The 18,886-nt window shown below is 38.6% G+C and overlaps 1 protein-coding gene across 5 annotated transcripts in view; it reads left to right on the plus strand.

The window, feature by feature from the left end:
* LOC141275931 (uncharacterized) overlaps positions 1 to 18,886 on the plus strand; it is a 247,128-nt gene that overhangs the window by 132,504 nt on the left and 95,738 nt on the right. The window contains exon 6 of one of the 5 annotated variants that reach the window (XR_012324619.1): positions 1,390 to 2,386. The exons of 3 other annotated variants lie outside the window; for them this stretch is intronic. The gene's annotated coding sequence lies outside the window, so the exon portion shown is untranslated. Of the gene's footprint in view, positions 1 to 1,389; positions 2,387 to 18,886 lie in introns of those variants that run through there. One more of the 5 variants, XR_012324617.1, reaches the window with a different exon arrangement.

An 18,886-nucleotide genomic window follows, 5' to 3' on the forward strand; every position in this document is an offset into this window, starting at 1 on the left:
ACCCAAATTGCCGGACTCCAAAAGTCTGCCTTCTTTCCACTGTCTATCATCAATTCCTTTTAACCAGAGTCAGTTCAGAAAGACCTGCTCATAAAGAATGGGTTCTCCAAATGTAAAATAGATAGCTAGTGGGAAGCAGCCGCATAGCACAGGGAGATCAGCTCTGTGCTTTGTGTCCACCTAGAGGGGTGGGATAGGGAGGGTGGGAGGGAGATACAAGAGGGAGGAGATATGGGGATATATGTATATGTATAGCTGATTCACTTAGTTATACAGCAGAAACTAACCATTGTAAAGAAATTATCCTCCAATAAAGATGTTAAAAAAAAAAAAAGAATGGGTTCTCACCTGCTGTAAAGGCTGTCAACACCCTGTCCTGCGCTTACCTCCTCAGCTCATCTCCAACTCCCTTCCCTGCCCTGACCCTGGCCTAAGTTACTTAGAATTCTCCCAAACACATTGCTATGAACTTCTACACATACTATTTCTACACATACTATTTCTTCTTTCCTGGAACATTCTTCTACTCTTTGTCCAGGCAACTCCTACTTATCTTTCAGCTCAAACATCACTTCCTCCAGGAAGCATTTGCTGTAGCATCCCCACCTCACACTTGCCCAAGATTAGGTTTTAGGGACCTTCTCCTAGATTCCTAGGTTTCTAGGATCTGTGCTTTGTGTTTACTTTTCTTAGAGCACTTGACATAATGAGTTATAAATATTTGTTACCTGCCTGTCTCCCTATACGACAAAGTGAGCACCTTGAGAACAGAAACCACAGCTTATTCATAATTAAATCTCTAACTCTAGCATAGTGTTCAGTACATGGTAGGCATTCAATAAATGTTTGAAGATGAAATCTTAGAGTGATGACAAAAATGAACCTGGAAGTGGACTCTTTAGCTGCATATGTGCTGATTGCCCCAAGACGGTCACCTTAGTCTCCCCAGTGCCAGCCTGTTGACCTTCCTAACGCCTCACTTCCTGAGCTTGCAGGATTTTTTTTTTCTGCGTATGATAACATGGGAAGATTTGACAGATGAGGTCGGGAAGCCTGGGGTTATGAAAGCCTGGGAACCTTAGAGACAAAGTCTCTAAAGACAAAACAGCCCTTCCTTATGTGGAGTCCAGATTTATTTTATCTACAAAAGATGGTGCATTCCTCTACTCCACATGAAGAGAGAAAAGGGAGCTGAATTTTATTGGGGGAAAAAAATTAATTGATTGTAGAAAAAAAAATAATGAAGATCCCCTGGGAAATGTCAAGGAAAATATATCATTCAGTAGTTTTAAAGAACAAAAATCAAAAGATCCAAACCAGAATGTGTGAAACATAAACAGATTTTGCAGATGATAAATTGCTCCACTGTACACATTTTTCTCATTTCAGTTACAGATCATCTGATGAAAAGAATTTGTTTAGTCCAACTTTGCCAACACAGTTTTTGTTTTGACAGTTCAGGGAATGTATCAACTTTCTCCAATGGCCTTTGAAGCCCGAGATGTAGAAATTTGGTATTCTAGACAATGTTTAAAAAATATTCATGGAACTGGGACTTACAACTTGTGTTAACTAAACATTAGGAAGAAAAAATAGAAAGTGGAATCAGAAAGGAATTAACGTACACTCCAGAAAGGGTTGATATCTCTGATTATTCAACTATCATTAAAAATAATAGGTAGTGGGCTTCCCTGGTGACGCAGTGGTTGAGAATCTGCCTGCCAATGCAGGGGACACGGGTTCGAGCCCTGCTCTGGGAAGATCCCACATGCCGTGGAGCAACTAAGCCCGTGAGCCACAACTACTGAGCCTGCGCATCTGGAGCCTATGCTCCGCAACAACAGAGGCCGCGACAGTGAGAGGCCCACGCACTGTGATGAAGAGTGGCCCCCGCTTGCCACAACTAGAGAAAGCCCTCGCACAGAAACGAAGACCCAACACAGCCAAAAATAAATAAATAAATAAAATAAAAATAATAGGTGGTAATAATTATGGCTACCTTTTACTGAGTGCTGACTGTATGCTAGGCACTGTGCTGAATTCTGGCAATGCAGTAGGAAGCAAAACAGATATGTCTTGCCCCTGGATAAGTAGATATTAAACAGATAATTACACATATATGTATATATAATTATAAAGGTTAGTAAGAAGAGAGTTTAAAGAAAGAATAATAGGGGAGACTACTCTATATTAATAATCAGGGGAGACCTCTTTGAGGAAATGATATTTTAGTTGGGACATGAAGAAAGAGTCAGCCAGGTAAAGAGCTGAGGGAAAACAACTGTAGGCAGGGGCTAAAGAATATGTAAATATCTTGATATTGGGAAGAGCTTGGCCTTTCCAAGGAACTGAAAGAAGGCTGTCTAGCAGTTGTTTTCTTGTTGGTTCTCAGATCAATTCCTGCCCCTGCCCCAGGCCCTGGAATGCTGGCATAACAGGGACCTGACTCTGCAGGTGGTTTAAGGCTGTCTTGTCAGATGGCTCTGCTGAAAAGAGTCAACAGAAGAGACTGGTTGGAGATTGGAAGGTGAGCAAAAGGGAGAAACTAGGACATTTCTATCTCTTTTTTCTGGCTCAGGAAACCCTCTCCAGCAATGGTGATGTCTCCTCTGCGGCTTCAGAGTTTTTTGACTTTGGGGAAAACATGATGATAACCCCTGTCCTTTGTTCTGGGATTAGAATAATTGACTGGGGACACAATCCTTACAGTTTAATTGTACCTCCTTGTGCACAGGGGTATAGTTGTGGTTAAAATCACCTAGTTGCTTCCTTCTAGAAGGTAATAAGTTTATAAGAAACAAAAAGACTAACAAATTGCAGTATTCACACATTAAAACCCCATCCTTCTATTTTCCCACTAAAAGAGAAAAAAATACTGTGACCCATTCTGGAACAGCTTGCAAAACTATCAGAGTTTTGGTCGGTGCAGCCAAGGTTTTTAACAGTGACTCACATGATCAGAAATCCACATGGAAACAGCTGTCTGAATTTTTTTTTCTTTTTTGGCTAATGGTAGTGAGTGGAGAAGTCTACCCTTGCATAGGAAAATTGCATGTGACCCAGAGTGAGTTGAGTGTGTTACTTATACATTTATAGTAGTCGTTATCATAAATTGGGCAATGATTCTGTTCTAGCATCTATACTAGATACTTTACATATAATATTAAGTTTTCATGATAGATCAAAATTACCCTCAGGATTGTTAGTATTATTATCTCCATTCCGTAGAAGAGAAACTGAGGTTTGAGAATATTAGGAAACTTAGTTAAGGTGAAAGAGATGGTAATTTTATACAAATTCATATGTTTGACTTTAAAATCCACAATACTGTACTACAGTATAGTATCTCCTTTTTGTCAGTAATCTCACAGTAGCTCAGTTTCGTGGTGGAATTAAGCATTAAAAAACTGTGGTTTGACTTATAATCAGCTTTAAATACAACCAGTAATTGAGCCAAGACTGCTAATATGTGAATTGGTGGCAATGAGGTAGAAGCAAAAAGGCTGTCAGAGCCTGTTGGTCTATGCATTTATTGAGGAAGTGAATAGATCTTCAAAAACTTTTTGTTGTAATTGTTGTTTTAAATAAAAATTTTCAGATGTGTTGCACTGGCTCCCAGCCAGTCTTGGATACCTTGGATACCCTTTGAGTATTATGATCAATGCCATCTTTATCACAGAAGGCACATATGAGGATGTTTGGTGCTAACTCCAACTAACTGCAGTGGTTCTCTGGGGTACTGTGCAAAAATCCCTCTGGGAGTGAATCAGCAGAAAAGAGGGCCTTGACATCTATGGAGTACTTTGGAGTACAATGGATGCGTAGGGAAATTTATACTTGCATTTCTACCTTAGCAACCCATTGCTGGTACTGAAAAAATGCCTTAATGCTTTGAGTTTCCTCCTTCTACAGGACTTCCCAGGCCAGCTCCTCAAACCCTTTCAAAACAAGTCATTATAATATGTGATACTGGATGTATGGTTAAGGAAAAATATATCTTTTTTTTTCCTTTGTGTTCTCGAAATATAAAACTAGGAAGAAGAAAAGAGGGGAGTTTGATAATGTTTGCTGATAGACCACACACAGGGTGAATGACCTGACACCACACACACTAGGCCTGGAATAGCATTTATTCAGAGAAACTTACAGAGGCAGGAAGAGGAGCAGATGTGCAGTTCCTTGTTTGCCATTTGCTCTCTGGGATAGTACAAAGTGATCACCAGGACTGCAGTCTAAACTTTGGGCAAATAAGCTGCATGCTTAAGGAAGCACCAGCATCAACTCTGATGCAATGAGGGCCTGGGGTCCAAGCCTTGTTGGGCTTCCCCTGTTCTCCCATCTCAGCATTTATGGCTGGGGCAGCACTAGGTCCTCTTTGGAGTGAACAAGAGGTCAGGTACAAGTCTTGCAGTCTCAGATGTCTGTGTGTGGAACCTTGGCCTCCAGTCCTGTGCTTCCACCTCAGTATTCTCTCAGGACATTTGCCAAATGGTCCCACCCTGCAGGAAGATACCCACTCTGGGAGGCCTGCCAGGGGGTAGTCCAGAAAAATTAACCTTTACCTCTCTCTGAAGCATAAAGCTGAAGCCCTCTGAGGACCAGGTAGAATTGAGAACACCTTGTTAGAATGTTTCGTTGGGTCTTTACCAACACATCAGTTGTCTTAGCCTATGGTACGTGCATTGTCATCCTATTGGTCAAAAGAAATCGATCAAATCAAAAGAATTCGTTTCATGCTTAGAGTCATTCTCTCCGACACTTCTCCTGTCTAAATTCTTAGTCACTTCATTATAAGCAAATATGATTTTTCCAATAGCCTGATCCATCTGTTCCTTTGACTTCCTTTCCTCTGGTGATTTTGTCCTCCACCCTACCTACCCCAGCCACTCATTCCCATGATCATACTGTAAATCTTGTTATTACTAATAACTGCGGCTCCTTTATTTTCTCAGTTTCACATCCCCATCTCTTATCTTTCCAGTTCACTCCCTTTAAATTTCAACTTTAACCATCCTTTGACCTCATCAGGACTTCTAGTATATTAGTCCTGTTACCTTTTTCCTGTCCCTCACCCCACTTTCACATCCCTCCTTTACCATCTTAAAGTCTGTGACAGCCACTATCATCATTTCTGTGCATGTACAGAAATGCCTCTCCCTCATGTTAACTTGGAAAAACACAAACCTGATTAAATCTAACTCTCCACCTACTATGTACAATATATGGCTGAAGGCAGCCACACTTCCTTTTGATTAGCCCCATTTTAAATTCATAACGACAAACATCAAATGGACCTAAAGCTGCCTGGCAATATCACTGTATTTCCCTGGTCCATTTGTCATTCAACTTTCTTAAACAACTATTTGCCATCTTTTCCTCAAACTCTTAACAGACTCCCTCCTCCATCTTTGCCCTCAGATGATAACCTTCCTGCCTGCTGCCTTAAGAAAACTGAAGCACTGAGAAGAGTATTTTTTCAGACCCTTGCTACACATTTACCCTCTAGCAGCATCTGTACAATATACATTACCTTTCTGCCTCTTCCCAGAGATGAGCTATCCATGCACCTAGCTAAGGCCAGAACCTCCAATCCCTTTCACATGTATGCAAAGATATTACTCTAGTATATTTCTTCCAGTAAATTTCTTCTCCTTCTCCTGCAGCATTATATTTTTCTTCCTCTCTGGATTAGCTGCTAAACATTATATTATTTCTTTCATTGAAAACAAACAAATCTCTTGGGCCCAGTCCCTCCTACAGCTACTGTCCCATTTCTCTGTTACTTTTAACAGCAAAACTCCTCAAAAAATTGTTTATACCTCTTCTCTCCAATTCCTCTCCTCCCCTTGTGTCTTGAATAACCCACTGCAGTCAGGCTGTTGCCCCCATGGTGCCATTGTAACTGCTCTTATCAACTCCACCAATGACTTTTACATGATTAACTTCCATGGTCAGACTCAGGAGCATTTACCATATTCTTATTCTTCTCTCTAATATATATTCTTAACTTAACTTCCAAGACACTACATAATCTTGGTTTTCTTCACACTTCACTGGTAACTTCTCATTTTCCTCCACTGATTCCATCTTTTTTTCCCAGACTTCTTAACATTGGTTATTAACAAGTTCAGCCTTTGGGGCTCTTCTCTATTCTATCTACATTTACTACCCTGGTGATCTCATCCAGTCTCTGTAAGCTTTGTCATCATGGGTCTGGGTTGACTTACACTCTAAGGCTTGTTTAGTCCCTAAAAAGGAGTCTTGACTGAATTCTCCAGGTGTCTACTCTGCCTCTCCACCTAGGTTAATTGGAACTTGAACATCTCCCCGCCAAGTGCAAGTTCTGGTAATTGTTCAGTTTATTCTCTAGTAATTAGGGTTGCCAGATGAAATACAACAGGTACATGCTGATGCTCAACAATTATTTGTTGTTTATTAAAATTCAGTTTTAACTGGGCATCCTATGTTTATATTTGTTAAATCTGGCAGCTCTATCAATATTTGGTTTTTGCCCATCCTTGTGGAATCTTACCCTATATACACTTAACTTACAGTTTAATCAAGAGCTCAAGGGACCCCTCTGCAGATTTGTGAAGATCTAGTTCTCTAGGTAATTTTTCATCTACAGTACTCTGTCCTACAAATTCTGCCTTAGCCTCCCCAAATTCCACTCTTTGTCTCTTCAACTCACTAAGAAGACTGTGCTCTATTTGGGCGCCCACACTCTTTACCGCAGTCCAGAAAGTGTGCCCAAGTAAAAAGCCAGCAGAATTGTAGGGCTCATTTCATTTGTTTTCCTTCTCCTAGAGATTCCAGTTCTGGGCTGCCTATTGTCCAATGTCTGAAGACAATTGTTTATTTTGGTAGTGATAGTGCAGTACCATTTACTCCATCCTGGACAGAAGCAGAAATCCATGTTTTGTCTTTTCAATTTTCTGGTGGTTTTCTTTCTTTGCTGTCTAGAAGTTTAAGAATTTTATAAAAAGTCAAATTTAGCAAACTTTTTGGTTTTCTTTAATGCTATGAAAGACCTTTTCTAATAAATTACTATTAAAATTTCATCCATTTTCTTTTAGTAATTGGTTTACTTTTTTACATTTAAATCTTTGATTTCTCTGGATTTATTTTGATGTAAGGAGTGAAGGTAGTATACAGGTTTTTGTTGTTGTTGTTTTCAGCTAACTAGAGTAGAAGGTTAAAGACATTCATAAATTTGTGGACCCAATGAGAGGTGGATTCTATTTCCCCTTTCCTTGATTCTGATCTGTCTTAGTGATGTCCATGGCCAGTAAAAAACAGCAGAGGTGATGCTTGCCAGTTCTGGGCTTAGCATTTGATAGCAGTGATAATTTCCACCTTAGTTTCTTAGCGCCCTAAGTTGCCATGTCAGAGGATTGATCACCCTGCTGGAGAAGTTGTATGGCGAGGCCGTGGGGCTATCTGGAGAGAGAGGGGAGCCAAGAAGAGCTCAGTCTTCTAGCTCTTTCTGCCAAAGTTCCAGGCATATGAGTGATCCTCTCTTGGACACTCTAGACGAGTTCAGCTGTTAGCTGAATATCACTAAGTGACATAGTCACCACCATGTGGAGCAAAATAATCACCTAGCCACATCCTACCCACATTCCTGACCCCAAAATCACAAGATATAATCAAATAGTTTTGTTGTAGCCACTAGTTTTAGGGTAATTTGTTATGTAACAGTTTTCCAGTTGTCCCAACAAAATTTTTATCTTTTTTTCTATTCATTTGAATTGTCATCTTTATCAAACATTAAATTTTCTTTTGTAGGCCTATTTATTTCTCAATTTTCTATTATGTTTCAATGATCTTCTCTTTATTATTCCTTTACCAGTTCCAAAGTGGTTCATTATATAGTTTTATGACATATTTACTATCTGGTAAAGCCAATACTCTCTCATCTCTCTTATTTTTGAGAATGCCTCTGCTAATTTGTGCATTTTCAGATGAGATTTTATATAATTTTGACAGATAACAAAAAGTTTACTATTAGTATTTTGTTTGGGACTAAATTACACTTCAATCTAAATTTAGAAAAAATTAACATGAAATTTAGAGAAAATTTTCATTTATTTATCTTCTCGTATGAACCTCATTGGTTTAAAAATTTTTTTACATATAAATCCTCTACATCTTCTTGGAAATTTTCACACAAATATCATTTTTGCTATCATAAATAGAAACTAATATTCTATAATTTTCCAGTTTATTATTGCTTGAATATAGAAAATATTGATTTGTATATTAATTAGAAACTATTCAATGGCTGAGAGTTCCTGTTTCTCATAATTATACATTTGAAATTTGCAGGTTTTCTATGTATACAATTATATCATCCACATAAAATCATAATTTTGCCTTTCTTTCCAAAATCAATCTTTTTTGGGTTTTTTTCTGTATTGTAAGCTGCATAAGGGCAGGGATTTTTGTCTCTTTTATGTACTGCTATATCTCTAAGTGCCCATAGGCTTGACACATGGTAGACACTCAATACACATTTTTTAATTAAAATTAATATACTACAATAATTAAGAGCTGGAGTCAAAGTTCCTGGGTTTGAATCCTAGCTCTACTACTTGCTGGTGTTAATCAAAATTTCAGAAATGGAGACATGATTGAAATAGAAAGGTATTTATTTGGGGTTTATTAGAACTGCACCTTGGAAACACAGATTCAGTAAACACTTGAATTGTGTTCTGCTGGCCTACAAAATGGAGGAAGCATATAAAGGCAAAAAGCTGCAGGGCCACAGTTAGTTAGTTACGTAAGTTGTTTGTCAAGAATTATAATTGGAGCTGGCAAGAAGTGACAGTGCTTATTAAGCAAGGATTGGTTGAGGTTTGAAATGGTTGCATAGTTACAAGGGGAGACCTTGAGACCACAAAGTTGCAACTGGCAGGTGTTCTTCTGAATATGCCTGATGGTGTCCTTGGGTCTGGTACAGTTCAAAGAAATTCAGGTTCTCAGTGGTACAGGGACATGTCTGAGACCAGATCCTCAGTGGCTACCCAACTCCATTTTTGTATGCCTTAACTGTGATTACTCCATTATCATTTCAATTTGCCATCATTGGATATGTTACTACATCTCTGAGTTAAATTTCCTTAGCCTCAGTTTCCTTTTTTATCAGTAATTTGGTGTTGCAATAGTATCTACCTCATAAAGTTGTGAAGATTAAATGAATAATACATAAAAACATCTTAATGGAGTACTTGAAACATAGTAGGTTCTTGATATATTTTTATCTTTCCCATATTTCTCATGTCTGTTCTTATAGAGTACAATAAAATAATAGTAATTATAGTAAATCACATTTGCACAATTAGGAAAGCTTATAGAGTTTCACTATTAAGCATAATGTCATTTGTTGGTATGACATAGAGATTTTTTAAAATATGTTAAGGAAGATTAGGTATATAAAATCCTGTTATTAAGATTTTGATTTAGAATATAAGATTTGGTTAAATTATTTATTGAGATAATCATGTTATTTCTTCTTTAACCAGTTAATAGAGTTTATATCACTGTAGTTTTTAATATTGAAAAATTATGTTCCTTAGGCACTAGGAACCCAAATGGCATTTTCAGGATTAAGGTTTTAAAAAATATGCTTATCACAAAAGCACAATTTTATATGCTTCCTTAAAAAGTAATGATCGGGGCTTCCCTGGTGGCGCAGTGGTTGAGAGTCTGCCTGCCCATGAAGGGGACACGGGTTCGTGCCCCGGTCCGGGAAGACCCCACATGCCATGGAGTGGCTGGGCGCATGAGCCATGGCCGCTGAGCCTGCACGTCTGGAGCCTGTGCTCCGCAACGGGAGAGGCCACAACAGTGAGAGACCCGCGTACAGCGCAAAAAAAAAAAAAAAAAAAGTAATAATCAGTTGTCACAATAACATGATCTTTGAACTGGCCTAATCTGTGATGTATCGGATTTTTCAGAGTTCTGGTGCAGTTAATATGAAGAATCTGAAGTTATCACAACACTTATCTGAAAGAGGGGCTTTTTAGAGGCAGGACCTTGGACTTTCTGCATTTCCACAGCAGCAGAATTGGCTATAGAGTTTATTCTTTGTCTGATATTTCATATATCTTTCTCCCTTTTTTCCCCCCACAAGAACAAACTGAATTTTTGTTTTTCAAATAGAAACTAATTCTTCTATTCAAATATGTAAGTTAGACTTGGAGTTCTGGAAGAAACTGTTTCCAGATCAGATTTTTTTTGCATTACCAAAAAATCAGTAATTTCTACTTTTTCTGTGGTGTTTTCCGAGTCACATTTATGAGAACCAAATACCATACTAAACTGAATATAACACATAGTCTTAGTTTTGTTCTCCCTGTTTTCTAGTAACTCCTTTTTTTCATTACATTTATCCTGATATTTAATACAAATAACTTTAACATGATCAAAGTCTCATACAACACTTCACTAGTATATCTATTCATACATTTGACCTTTGGTCAAAATCTAATTGATATGAAAATTTAATTGTGAGATTGCTAAGCTCAGGAGCATATAGCAATTTGTCTTTTTTTGAAACCATTTCAGGCTCCTCTGGCCAAAGAAAATCTACAGGGGTGCTGTAGAAGACATTCTCAAATCCTTGGTTTGCTTAGTGGTAGAAAGAAAGTGGCTGATGGTAACTTATAGGAAAACATAACTTTCCACCTTTTGGCTGCTATGTATCCAAATTCTGGATTTTGTGTCTCCAAATACCAACCTTTTTGGTATGTTTGTAAATACCAACCAGTAAAAAAGTAAAAAGGAAAAAAATGGCAGCAAACACATAATATTTAGAAGTGTGGAGGTAAGTATCAAATTAAGCAGCTGAAAGAGTTCATTGTGATTATTTTGAAAATAAAGCAGTTGGAAAAAAATACAGGGAAGAAGAACACTATGGAGGCCAAATAAAATACATTAACAGAACCATTTAACTTAAGGTCTACTATTTGTGACTTTTCCATCTTGAGACCTTCACGCTAGGACTTCTACCAAGACATTTCGGTGCTATTCTAGGTGAATGAGCAGGGGATGAGGAGCACTGAGCACACAGGGATCTAGGCCCTATCCTTGCATCAAGCAGAGCAACAACCTTTTTATCTAGTTTACCTTTTGGGCTACCACGTAAGATTATATTTGAAGAGAGTCTTATACTACCGTAACAAATTAATGTTTGAAAATTATTAGCCCAGAAATGGGGCACTGGAGAACACTTCCAAAGCAAATATACAAGCCCATAAGCCATCCAGCTTTTATTGCTGCTTTCTGGAGTGTAGCTTCAGATTGACTGGGGATACCAGTGAGGAGAAAACACTGTCAGCTTCAGACAGTACCCCTAGCAGATAGGCAGTAATAATCACAGGATGTGGGGCTCTGGTGAAATAATATACTGGCTCTCAGAATTATCACCTAACAGGTTTGGAATTCCAGCTTCAGCAATACAAGACAGCAATTGCCTCAGGTCCTGGAATGCACATTTTAAAAATGAAGGAAGTATACACAAAAAGAGATCAAGCATCCACTATATCTAGGTGAAAAAACTCAAAAATGTAACGGAAGCTATGGGAAAAAAGAATGATCTTTGAAATACTAAATCCAAGGGCACTGGGAAATATTTATATTCAAGGTATAAATAAAAAAATGTTAATATAGTCAAAGGTATAAAAGGCCAATGTATACATGGAAATAAAACCAGGAATGAATTGAAAGAGCACATTTCAAACTTCAGCTAGAGGATTGGAAATTTCCTTAGATAGTCCCAATTTCATGTAGCTTACTCTTTTTAGCAAGGGTGATTTATGAAAAGTGCAATAATACGATTTTTGTGGAAACTTTTATATAAATAAATTCACAGATTTAGGGGAAAATTGTTTTATCAGGCTAAGGGTTGGGATTTGGGGAAAATGTGTTTCTTTGATTTGTTTCTTTTAGGGGCCATAGCAGCCAGAACCCAGATAAACAGGAGGACATTTTAATAGCCTCCCTATGCTGTAAATGTCGATCCTTTTACTACTAAGGCTTTCATGAGATGGGTAGGCTGACAGTAGCAGTTTGAGCTGGAAAGTAAAGTGAAATAGCAGGCAAAACTGCCAAGAAAGAAAGGTCTATACAAGAGAAGGATTTATATGAAGGTGGTCAAAATATACAAACTTCCAGTTAGATAAGTAAGGTCTGGGGGTATAATATACAGCATAGTAACTACAGTTAATAATACTGTATTGTATATTTGAAAATAGTGATCAGTTAATTTATTTAATTTATTCATACAACCTTGTTATATACTATATATAAAATAATATGCTAGATTCATGCAATGGTAGAAAAATAAAATTCCTACAGAGATAAGTCTGGTAACATAAATGGCTGAATGAGGCTGGCTGTAATACGATAGAGAGTGGCTGAGCCCATGGTAAAATGCAGAGTGCATACCTTACCCAAAGAAATTAAAATTTAAACTTAAAAATATGGGCAGGTCAAATAAAACACATTTGTTAGGTAGGAATTCAAATACTAATGTGACTCCATCCCTATCCATGGAGCTCCCAGACTATTGGAGGAAATGGACCTGTAAATGACTCTAGTGACATAAGGTTTTGTACTTGAAAGTAGCTTAGCAGTGTTGTGGGAGCACGATTCACCACCTAGTCAAGATGGGCAGAGAGCCAAAGTGGGTATTATCCAGTCACTCAATCAAGGATTCCACCTGTTATCATGTAAATTATCCCTTTTAAAAATATACTTCGGGGGGCTTCCCTGGTGGCGCAGTGGTTAAGAGTCTGCCTGCCGATGCAGGGGACACGGGTTTGTGCCCCGGTCTGGGAAGATCCCACATGCCGCGGAGCGGCTAGGCCCGTGAGCCATGGCCGCTGAGCCTGCGCGTCCGGAGCCTGTGCTCCACAACGGGAGAAGCCACAACAGTGAGAGGCCCGCGTACCGCAAAAAACAAACAAACAAAATATATATATATACTTCGGGACTTCCCTCGTGCACAATGGTTAAGAATCTGCCTGCCAATGCAGGGGACACAGGTTCAATCCCTGGTCCTGGAAGATCCTACATGCTGCGGAGCAACTAAGCCCGTGCGCCACAACTACTGAGCCTGCGCTCTAGAGCCCACGTGCCACAACTACTGAAGCCCGTGCACCTAGGGGCCCTGATCCACAACAAGAGAAGCCACTGCACTGAGAAGTCCGCACACCACAGCAAAGAGTAATGCCCGCTCATTGCAACTAGAGAAAAGCCCACACGCAACAACGGAGACCCAACACAGCCATAAATACATAAATAAATTTATTTATTATTATTTATTTAGTTTTGCGGTATGCGGGCCTGTCACTGTTGTGGCCTCTCCCATTACGGAGCACAGGCTCCAGACATGCAGGCTCAGCGGCCATGGCTCACGGGCCCAGCCGCTCCGCGGCATGTGGGATCTTCCCGGACCGGGGCACAAACCCGTGTCCCCTGCATCGGCAGGCGGACTCTCAACCACTGCGCCACCAGGGAAGCCCTAAATAAATTTATTTTAAAAAAATAATAATAAAAGTATACTTCAAGTTTTCCCCCAATATTTCTATTGTTATTGGCCACAGCTTACTTTCTTTTATTATATATTCTATTATCATTTTCATATACTGAAAATCTACTAAATTTTTTTCTGTAATAATTTCAATTGAATAAATTTGGGTTTTTCAGCTGTACGAATATACATCACACGTATGGACAACTTTGCCGACTTCCTTTTCTTTTCCAGTACAAACACTGGAAAATTTGTACCTTCCTTTTCTTTTTTGGTCCATATGCTTTGGCTGGGACCTTCAGAACAATAATGATATATAAGTTTAATTGTGGCCACCCTTTGGTTGCTCCAGCTTCAGTAGGAATTCTTCAGGTATTTTGCATAAAGTTGGCTTTAAAATATATTAAAAACTAATTTGGAGGTTATGTACTCAAAAGAATTGAAAGCAGGGACTCAAATGGATATTCAATATTCATCAGTGTTCATAGCAACATTATTCACAGTACCCATAAGGTGGAAACAACCAAAATGTCCATTGATGGATGAATGGATAAACAAAACGTGGAATATACATACAATGGAATATTATTCAGCCTTAAGAAGGAATGAAATTCTTACACATGCTACAAGGTGTATGAATCTCAAAGGCATTATGCTAAGTGAAATAAGTAAACATAAAAAGACAAATATTGTGTGATTCCACTTATATGAAGTATGTAGAATAGTCAAATTCATAGAAACAGAAAGCAGAATAGGTATTACCAGGGGCTAGGAGGATGGGGAAGTGAGAAGTTATTGTTTAATGAGTACAGTGTCAGTTTGAGAAGATGAACAAGTTCTGGAAATGGATGGTGGTGATAATTGTGCAACAATGTGAATGTACTTAATGCCATTGAATTGTACACTTAAAAACGGTAAATTTCATTTTGCACATTTTGCCACAATAAAAAATGTTTGGAAGTATTTATAGCATTCCTTATATTTTGGAATAGTTAAAATGATGTGGGGATTAAAGTGGCATCTGTTCCTTAAAGGTTAAAAAAACTCACCTGTGAAACATTTTTTCACAGGTCAGTTTTTTCTTGATATCTGAAATTATTTTGGATCTGAAACAATTGTCAACTTTTTCTGAGGTTATTGGTCTAATTTCTATCTCTTTTTCAAGAAAATATTGGTAACTTTTTATTTTCCTAGTAACTATTTTATCCAGTTTGGGGGCTAGCCAAAGCATTCCCTTATAATTCTTTGAATTGCCTTGGTATATCTTGTTGTTTTCCCATTATCTCTTAGTAGTTTGTGTATTCATGAATTCTCCATGTCCCCAGTAAAAAAAAAAATAGGCTTGATAGTCACACACATACAGACATACACACACACACACAAAACAGTTGTGCTTTTCAGTTCTAAAGTTTCCATTTTATTCTTTCTTGTATCTTCTGTTTCTAATCCTAGACTTTCTATTTTTAAAAAGATTTGTTTCACTTATGTTCACAATTGCTTGTTAAAGTATTTTCATGATGGCTGTTTTAAAATCCTGTCAGACAACTCCAAAGTCTGTGTCATTTCCTTGTTAACATTTGTTGATTGTCTTTTCTAATTCAAATTGAGATTTTCCTGGTTCTTTGTAGGACAAGTGATTTCATTTCTATCCTGGAGATTACTCTGTTTCCTCTTTAATCTTATTTTGTGCAGGTAGTCGTCCTGTTTATGTTTGCATTTGTTAAATATGGACAATTACCATACACTACACTTTTTGAAATGCTGTTTTGGCATTTCACTTTTTCATACAAAAAACCTTTCTGAGAAGCCCTGCATACTTTGGCCACCTTCACTGTTCACTTTATAATTTTTTGTTTACTGCTCTTATTTAACTTTTAACATCTCTTCTTTTAAGATCTATAAATATTTTATTATTTATCTTCTCCCACTAAGGGTTGACCCAGGCCATTTTAATCTGTCCCACCTATCCAGCTATGTTCTAAGGAGCTAATTAGAATATAGGTATTTGGCTTTTTAATACTCCTCAAATCTTTCTGAGATATGAAATCTTGCAGGGGCCTTTAGGTTCCTTCACCCTAAGCTCTCAGAGACAGCCTGGGAAAAAATGAAAAAAATGTCCAAACAAGATTTTTAATAGTATGGCATGTTATAATTGTTTGCATTTAACACATTAATGCTTTTAACATAAAAATGAATAATATGATTGTGTCCTTTAAGAAAAAATTCTAGATTTTATTGATATTTAAAAAAAATTCATACCCAGGATGTAGTCTTCTCATTTTAAAATGTATGATGAGCATTCCATTCTTTCAGACCTGACAGTGGAGTCTTTGGATTTGAATGTGTAACCTTAATAGGAAACAGAGGCCTTTTGCATGGGAAACTTGTGCCAGGGAGGGCCTCCTCCCATCCAGCTGGTCTGGTAAGCAGTGTGTTGAGCAAGGTGAGCCTGCTCTCTTCCCTGTTATTCAAGCAGGAACTTGTTTTAACTGTGCTCCCCTCATTAGGCAGACCAGTGGCCTGTTGGGGGCTGAGTGCATGAGGAAATAAAAGTACTATGTAGGACTTGGCCTACAACCTTAAACCTGTTTTCAGGCAGACTACATGACAGGTGATGGAAGGGCAGTAGGAATGGGTGGAGAGGAAAATATTTTCCTGGGAGGAGGAAATGAGGGCCTAAGTCCCTAATAAGTTGAGAGAATGAAGCCTCTTATCTGTAGACTGATGGGTTGCTCTGCTGGGCCTGTGCCTCAGAGATAGATGTGCAATTGTGTGCGTGCAGTATGTTTATAGGCTAGCACTGCAGCTGTCTGTGTGTCTCTGTCCTTGTGCCTTCAGCTTCTTGCCTCTGTTCCACAGGGCATCTTAATGTCTGGCTGCTGCCCAGCTCAGTTTGCTTGCCAGCCCCCTTCCTGCTCTCCCATCTTGTTTCTGTTAGTGGGCTTGGATATTTGATTAAAGAGCTCTGAGAAAAATCCATTTTTTTATTCATCAACCCCCAAAATTCCTCTGATTGTCTCTGTCCTTCTTATGAAACCTGGTCCCAGAAGACTTGATAACCTGGCTTGCACTGAGGAGGCACAGTCCCAAAGTGTTTGCATTTTAAGAGGCAACAAAGCTTCTTGTCAAACGAAGCGATCTCTAATTGTATAGTTTTAGGCATCAGTAGAAAGACGCTTTGGAGAAGTTTGCAGGGAGAGATCTTATTGGTGTTTAGAATTTTAATTTAATAAATAAATCACCATTTCCTATCTGTAAAACGCAGATTACAATAATAGTATCTATACAAAAGAATTTTTGAGGTATAAAGTGAGAAAGTGCATATGTTTAGCCCCGTGCCACGTACAAAAGTAAGTGATTGATAAATGTCTGCTGCTACTGCTGCTGCTGCTGCTGCTGTGGCTTCAATTATTCAGCTTTGCCTCTGCACTGGGCAGTGGGCCAGGCAATGGGGAGACCACCAAATACAATAAGGACAGAATCATTCTCTAGACCCCCCAGGAGCTCAACCTAAGGAGAGATCATTTGCATTTGGACAGCTTAGTTCACTCCCCCCAAAAATGTTCTCTTACATATTACCTCACTTAACTCTTATTTTTTGCCAGGTATGTGTAATTTTCTTAGTTTCCAAGAGACCAAGAGATTCCAAATGACTTGCCCAAGGTCCACACCCAACGTGGAACAGATTTTTTTAAGTGAACATGACTCAAAGCTATGTATATCACAGCACAATACATTCATTACAAATAATCCTTACCACATTACTGAACTCGGGGCCATGGGAGGGGAGGACCAATGAAACCAAGAGAAAACTCAGCAAAATTTTTTACTCAAAGCAGGCAGCTGAGTTATGGTTCAGAAAGTATGACCAATGTAAATGTAACATGATAATAGGAAATCATCAAAAATGCTTCTTAAAACTGAGATTTTATTCATGCTGTTACATTGGAAGAGCCACGTGCCAGTCTCTCTCTCTCTCCTCCTCACTTTGTGTGTGTGTGGTGGAGGTTAGTAGAGGGATACTCAGCATGAGTAGACAAATAAGCTTCATGTTGCAGTATATCCTTCATAAAAGTGAGGACTTGATTAATTCAAGAGCACACCTGTCATTTTAATTATGATTCTGTCAATAAATTTTAGTGCCTGTGAGAGGTGCTGAAGTGAAATTACAGTTCACCTTTCCTGGCAGAGTAATGAAAGAGGACGAACTCTTCAGTCACTGACTCTATCCCCCTTGCTTCCACGTGGAACCTAGATACCAGAAGCCGGGATCTAATTAAATTGTGTGCTTTGTTCCTACATATTTCATGGCTTTTGCTCCTATTGAGTATGAGATCTGTTTTTCTATTTAATGGTTAACTGGTTATGGCTAACATATACCATTATATTTTCGTGGCTCATTTTGGCAACCCAAGATTTGATCTTCTCTTAAAGATCACTCTATTGCTCAGTCCCCTTGAGGGTGGAAAGGTGACCATGATGGTGATAGAGGAGGAGACTGCTGAGGGGAAAGAAATTTTCCAGCAAGTTTGGGGTAGAGACATCTGGGTCCTTCATTACGGCATTTGAGGAGCTCTGAGAGTGCAGCCCTGAGCCCCGCTGGACTGGGAAGTGGTGGCAGTGGGGTATCCACTACAGAACCCTCCCCTCCAAACACACATATAGTGTGGGTGGGCATTCCTCATTGCATGGCTTCAGGCTCTGTCCTGCTGCCCTTCCACAAATTCTGTGAACTGGCTAATATCCTTTAATGTGTTCCTTCCTTATTTAAACCTAGCCTAGTCCCTTACCTACAGTCTGTGGATTGCTCTGTAGCAGTTAAAAAGAACTTGATGGGTTATACACACTGACATGGAATCCCCAAACCATTATTATGTGATAAAAGCAAAATGCAGTATCACCAAACAAAATGGCACATTTCTTCATGTATGTATACATTTGTAAATGTGTAGAGAACTTCTGAGAGACTACAGACGCAAATAATAATAGTGGCCACCTCTGGGGAAAGGAGTGGGAGAAATACGTGTAGACTTGTGTCTTTTACTCTGTACACTTTTTCTTGTATTTTTTACAAAAAGAGTGTTTTCAAGTATTGTTTATGTACTCAACACAGCAAAACAAAATGAAAAGGAAATTTGCATCACACACTCAAGTACTGCATCAAGATATTTCCCAATTGCTTCCATTTCTTTCAAATGACAAGGTCACTTCATTTAGGCAGTCTCTGCCTATATGAAGTCAATCAACATCTTTACTAGGGCCTTGTGCATATCAGCTTGAAATTGTGTATTGGGAAGAGTCCAATGGACCTATCTGGTAACAAATATAAGGAATTCTCAGGAAGGGATT

Source organism: Tursiops truncatus, chromosome 11 (assembly GCF_011762595.2).
Source record: "Tursiops truncatus isolate mTurTru1 chromosome 11, mTurTru1.mat.Y, whole genome shotgun sequence".
In the NCBI taxonomy this organism is placed as follows: domain Eukaryota; kingdom Metazoa; phylum Chordata; class Mammalia; order Artiodactyla; family Delphinidae; genus Tursiops; species Tursiops truncatus.